Below are 7,043 nucleotides of genomic sequence, written 5' to 3'. Positions count from 1 at the left end.
CTTTCACAATAATGTCGTCAATTGGGACTTGTATTGGACAACCATCAAAATCACTAACCTCACTATCGTCATCACTATCATCATCACTATCATCATCACTATCATCATCCGATTCATCAGACTGTTCTTGATTGTCATGATGAATTGTCATTGTTGTGTCTTTTTTCTCTTTACTTATAGTTTCAATTATCCGGTTTTCTGATAATTGAGCACATCCTGTACTTTCGATGTCCATTGTACTGTTTTCCGGTAATTCGTGTGAAATATTGTCTATTACGATTGCAGTTTCGGCGCTCCGTACATTTTCATTTTCGATTTCCATCGATAGATCAGATTGAATAATTCCAGTTAGTTGACTTTCGTTTGTTTCTGTATTTACAGTTTCTTTTCTTACTTTCTGTATGAAATTTGTCATTCTATTGTCATTCCTGCGTTCCATAGATTTGGATTTACGTTTAGTGTTTTTATCATCATTTTGTCCAAACATTATCGAAATTCTCGCTTTATTTTCATCACCATGTATTGTAAATGTTATGTTACTAAACAAACTACACGCATTGTCTATTGACTTTACCAAATAAGCAGGTAATTTATCCATATCTACTGTAATTGAACTGGTTCAGGTCAATATCTAGGCCGACAGCACATATCTTTAAAAAATTGTCTTTGTGAAACAGGACAAGCGAATTATCTAACAACGAAACAACACTTACTTTAAACTAGTAAGTTCCTCTGCCTCTACATAAAAAGGAATACTGGTAATCCAAGTTTTCAACATATATTTGGAAAAGTTTTCGTTGACAAAATTAACGTCCTTGTCACTCAAAGGTGCGTTCGACCATCTCTCCGCGAAGTACTAACCACTATACGATCACGGCTATGACTTGCAGACAGAATGTATGTGGCAAAAATTGGGTATTTAAAATTAAGGCTGATTTTAACACGTTGTCGGTACCTTTTTGGTAAAATCACTTTTCATACAAAATTTTAACGCGATGTATGGAACGAGTGCAATCGGGCTATTCAATAGGGATTCTGCTCCATCTTATACACTTTTTCAACCGTCTGACTGCTTTATTGTTATTGTTGGCATGGTAAAAGGGTTTAACTTATTTTTTATCTTTGTATGAGATACCCATTAGGGTCGATAGGTACCGTGTCCGACGGTAGTCAAGGTCGTTAAATATTCTGAATACAAAAAAGTGAATATTTTTCTGACATTGACCTTATACATGCTGCGTGTGTGTGTGTGTATATGTATCTTGTTTTTGTTTCGCCGGTATTTTTTTTTTTTTTTATACACTGGAGCACCATTACAGATTTTGAAGAAAAAAACCCATGAAATCGACATTGCACGAAATATTCATATGTTACTATGTAAAGACAAGAAGTGTTCTAATTGTATTCAATAGGATCGCAGCGGTTCCTGCCGTACGTGATAGCCAGTAAAACAAATGAGAAGGTAGGAATGTGAATTTTCAATGACGTTTATATTATTATATAAATGACATACGTGTATCTTAAAACGAAGAAAGATTATCAAAAATCGACAAGAGAAACCGAGAAAAAAAAATTGCCTACAATGCCGTAACAGCGACATTACACAGCTGTTTGCCGTGACCAGGATTCGAACCTGGGTTGTCGCGGCCACAACGCGAAGTACTAACCACTATACTTTTTTTTTTTTTATCTTTATTATAATCAGACTTCATATTTACACATTATACAGTTATTATACAGATTGACCTACAATGATATCACAGTTTTAGCAAATTTCCTACAATATCACACTCAGATATATTCATACATTTATATAATGCTGCATTGTCACTTTATTTTTTTATTTTTTTTTTTTTTATTATCTATTTTTTTCCTATTATGAATTTTTGAATTAAAAATCGAATATACACATATTCTCTTCCCAAACAAAAAATAATTATTTTTATTAACCTTCTACACAACACTACTATAAGTCAAAACAGAAATGCTTTCATAAAAACAAAAATTGCATGTACGCGGATGGATTCCAATACCTTCACACATTCAACTTTATTTTAACATTGCAAGTTAATAACTCAAAGACATGTTTCTCAAAATTGAAAATAAAACTATCATTTCAAGTCATGGAATAATCAAAATTAAAAAATAAAAAACTTTCATATATACAAATTAAATCATTGTTTATGTTTATAAAGTCCGTTAGCAATTGCACAATCAGCAATCCGGAACAGTATATCATCAGTATCATCAGGACGAAATTCATAGTTCCTCACATCTGGAAAATCTTGTTCGACGTTGTGCTTATATGTGTCATAATCAACATCCTTTGGTCGAACTTGTACTACTTTGTTACGACCCCGATCATACTTTACAAGTTTTTCTGTCCCTTTTATTTTCGCAATGAATTTATCGGGCAATAGTCTACTTGTCTTAATCACCGCTTTCACAATAATGTCGTCAATTGGGACTTGTATTGGACAACCATCAAAATCACTAACCTCACTATCGTCATCACTATCATCATCACTATCATCATCACTATCATCATCCGATTCATCAGACTGTTCTTGATTGTCATGATGAATTGTCATTGTTGTGTCTTTTTTCTCTTTACTTATAGTTTCAATTATCCGGTTTTCTGATAATTGAGCACATCCTGTACTTTCGATGTCCATTGTACTGTTTTCCGGTAATTCGTGTGAAATATTGTCTATTACGATTGCAGTTTCGGCGCTCCGTACATTTTCATTTTCGATTTCCATCGATAGATCAGATTGAATAATTCCAGTTAGTTGACTTTCGTTTGTTTCTGTATTTACAGTTTCTTTTCTTACTTTCTGTATGAAATTTGTCATTCTATTGTCATTCCTGCGTTCCATAGATTTGGATTTACGTTTAGTGTTTTTATCATCATTTTGTCCAAACATTATCGAAATTCTCGCTTTATTTTCATCACCATGTATTGTAAATGTTATGTTACTAAACAAACTACACGCATTGTCTATTGACTTTACCAAATAAGCAGGTAATTTATCCATATCTACTGTAATTGAACTGGTTCAGGTCAATATCTAGGCCGACAGCACATATCTTTAAAAAATTGTCTTTGTGAAACAGGACAAGCGAATTATCTAACAACGAAACAACACTTACTTTAAACTAGTAAGTTCCTCTGCCTCTACATAAAAAGGAATACTGGTAATCCAAGTTTTCAACATATATTTGGAAAAGTTTTCGTTGACAAAATTAACGTCCTTGTCACTCAAAGGTGCGTTCGACCATCTCTCCGCGAAGTACTAACCACTATACGATCACGGCTATGACTTGCAGACAGAATGTATGTGGCAAAAATTGGGTATTTAAAATTAAGGCTGATTTTAACACGTTGTCGGTACCTTTTTGGTAAAATCACTTTTCATACAAAATTTTAACGCGATGTATGGAACGAGTGCAATCGGGCTATTCAATAGGGATTCTGCTCCATCTTATACACTTTTTCAACCGTCTGACTGCTTTATTGTTATTGTTGGCATGGTAAAAGGGTTTAACTTATTTTTTATCTTTGTATGAGATACCCATTAGGGTCGATAGGTACCGTATCCGACGGTAGTCAAGGTCGTTAAATATTCTGAATACAAAAAAGTGAATATTTTTCTGACATTGACCTTATACATGCTGCGTGTGTGTGTGTGTGTATATGTATCTTGTTTTTGTTTCGCCGGTATTTTTTTTTTTTTTTATACACTGGAGCACCATTACAGATTTTGAAGAAAAAAACCCATGAAATCGACATTGCACGAAATATTCATATGTTACTATGTAAAGACAAGAAGTGTTCTAATTGTATTCAATAGGATCGCAGCGGTTCCTGCCGTACGTGATAGCCAGTAAAACAAATGAGAAGGTAGGAATGTGAATTTTCAATGACGTTTATATTATTATATAAATGACATACGTGTATCTTAAAAAGAAGAAAGATTATCAAAAATCGACAAGAGAAACCGAGAAAAAAAATTGCCTACAATGCCGTAACAGCGACATTACACAGCTGTTTGCCGTGACCAGGATTCGAACCTGGGTTGTCGCGGCCACAACGCGAAGTACTAACCACTATACTTTTTTTTTTATCTTTATTATAATCAAACTTCGTATTTACATATCACAGTTCAGAATTACACATCAATGAAAACAATATAATCAATTATTGTCCTTTCTCTGAAAAGAAATATTCAATATTCTACATTTACAATTCAAATGCGTGAAATATTTTCACGAACACAATTATCTGGTTATATACTCATATATAGATATCATATCATATCCTATAGAAAAATATTCATATACTTATATTCTAACTCACTCTTATCTACCATTCAGCACATACATTCAAATTGATAAAAAGCTTACACAGAATACAAAGAAAAATTAGAGTGAACAATGATTATGACGTCTTATTTTCCGACAGAGGGCAAAAAATAATACAATAGAAAATATTGTTCGCACTGGGCTGGATTCCATTCCACAACGCAATCAAAATTCGAAGTATTAAATATCGAGTCAATCATCAGCTATTTAAAGACATGCAAACAGAGCACAAAAATTATCAAAATATTTTGAAAAACTTTTTCACAAAATTCTCACAAACAACATACAAACTATCTCTCTTACAAATCAACATATAATAAAATAATGAAACAATTATAGTTTTTTATTTGTCGCAAATTTTATCATCTCATCTATTCCTTTTCTCACATCATCAGTCATCAATTTCGGTATAGTTCTTACATCACGAAAATCTTCAGTCAACACTTTATTAAATTTATAGAAAACTCGGTCACTGCAATCGAGTATTTCAAATTCTTTATCATCTATATAATACAATATCAGACGTTTCCTCAATGTTTTTCCGATCAATATTTCGTTGCGACCTCCTGATTGTTTCAAAACAAATTTTGGAATTAACTTAATATCAGTTGCAATATTTGACGGAAATGTTTGTTTACTTTTGTCATTTTGTTCTACCATTCTATCGCGTTGAGATGTAGCAGACAAAATATCACTGTAATTTACTTTACTAAGCGGCATAAATTCTGAAAGTACATTTCCTTTTGTTTTACATTTATCCTTTTCAATTATGTCAATGGATAATCCACGTTTGTTTTTATTTACATTGTTAATTTCACTATTCAATGACACAGAACATTCTTTACCTGTATCGATTGAACACAGTTCTATATTTGGACGTTCTATACCGGTTTCAATGTTACCTGTACATGCAGTAGTGGAGGCCTCAGACGGGTTCTCTTCAATGTCCATTATATCTGATGTATTTGTTGCTACCGTTTCGTCCCGTATTTGATTTGTTTCAAATGCACTATTCAAATGAATCACTTCGGTATGTTTTTCAATATTAGAAACACTATCAACAATATTGTTATATTCCTTCATACGTTTTTTGTATCGATTGACAGTTGAATTAGACTTTCGTTTACTTTTATTGTTATCTTCATTTGAAAACATGATAGAAATACGTGCTCTGTCATTTTCACCATGCACGGTAAATGTTATATTTCTAAATTGTCCACAAGCATTTTCTATGGTGCTCATCAATAAAGATGGAAGTCTCTCCATTATAAAACAATTCACCTTCGGTGGCCTCTTTCTATACGACAATGTTTACAAATACGTAATACTTTACAAACGACAGTTGTGTCATAATTAAAGAAAACAACTTACTTCTGATACAAGTTAGAATGTTTATATTCCTAAAATATGCTTGGAAATCCGAGCAATCACTTATAACATAGTAATTTTTCCTTAGACATAAACAACACGTCCAGTCACTTAAAGGTCCACTCGACCAGCCATACTAACCACTATACGATCACGGCTATGACTTGCAGACAGAATGTATGTGGCAAAAATTGGGTATTTAAAATTAAGGCTGATTTTAACACGTTGTCGGTACCTTTTTGGTAAAATCACTTTTCATACAAAATTTTAACGCGATGTATGGAACGAGTGCAATCGGGCTATTCAAAAGGGATTCTGCTCCATCTCATACACTTTTTCAACCGTCTGACTGCTTTATTGTTATTGTTGGCATGGTAAAAGGGTTTAACTTATTTTTATCTTTGTATGAGATACCCATTAGGGTCGATAGGTACCGTGTCCGACGGTAGTCAAGGTCGTTAAATATTCTGAATACAAAAAAGTGAATATTTTTCTGACATTGACCTTATACATGCTGCGTGTGTGTGTGTGTGTATATGTATCTTGTTTTTGTTTCGCCGGTATTTTTTTTTTTTATATACACTGGAGCACCATTACAGATTTTGGAGAAAAAAAACCATGAAATCGACATTGCACGAAATATTCATATGTTACTATGTAAAGACAAGAAGTGTTCTAATTGTATTCAATAGGATCGCAGCGGTTCCTGCCGTACGTGATAGCCAGTAAAACAAATGAGAAGGTAGGAATGTGAATTTTCAATGACGTTTATATTATTATATAAATGACATACGTGTATCTTAAAACGAAGAAAGATTATCAAAAATCGACAAGAGAAACCGAGAAAAAAAATTGCCTACAATGCCGTAACAGCGACATTACACAGCTGTTTGCCGTGACCAGGATTCGAACCTGGGTTGTCGCGGCCACAACGCGAAGTACTAACCACTATACGATCACGGCTATGACTTGCAGACAGAATGTATGTGTAGCCAGGTGAATAGTGAGGCTGATAGAAAGTGACATATTTGATGATAAGATCTTTATTGTTTTACTAGTTAACAAAGGTCGCAGGTAGTCCTGCAAATACACAAAAAGAAGGTCTTTATAATACAATTGTCTACATGTAGAACACAACTTCAGTTATAATGTACACTATAATGTAAATGATATCAGCAAAATACATAGTTACAATAATTTGCTTGCCTTAGCCAATATTACTCAGTATTAATACCAATAACTCTTGTATACATTTAATATGACAAAGTATGGTTTATATGCAGTAAATAGTACTTAAATCATTTCATTAA

The 7,043-nt window shown here is 33.1% G+C and overlaps 1 non-coding gene across 1 annotated transcript; it reads right to left on the bottom strand.

The window, feature by feature from the left end:
- Window positions 1-6,624: 6,624 nt before the first annotated feature.
- Window positions 6,625-6,696, bottom strand: Trnah-gug (transfer RNA histidin (anticodon GUG)). Its single transcript has one exon. It is a non-coding gene; the product is annotated as a tRNA-His (tRNA).
- Window positions 6,697-7,043: the final 347 nt, after the last annotated feature.

This window comes from Mytilus edulis, chromosome 6 (genome assembly GCF_963676685.1).
Source record: "Mytilus edulis chromosome 6, xbMytEdul2.2, whole genome shotgun sequence".
In the NCBI taxonomy this organism is placed as follows: Eukaryota; Metazoa; Mollusca; class Bivalvia; order Mytilida; family Mytilidae; genus Mytilus; species Mytilus edulis.
The sequence above is the reverse complement of the archived record's forward strand: the minus strand, read 5'-3'. Positions and strand labels throughout refer to the sequence as shown.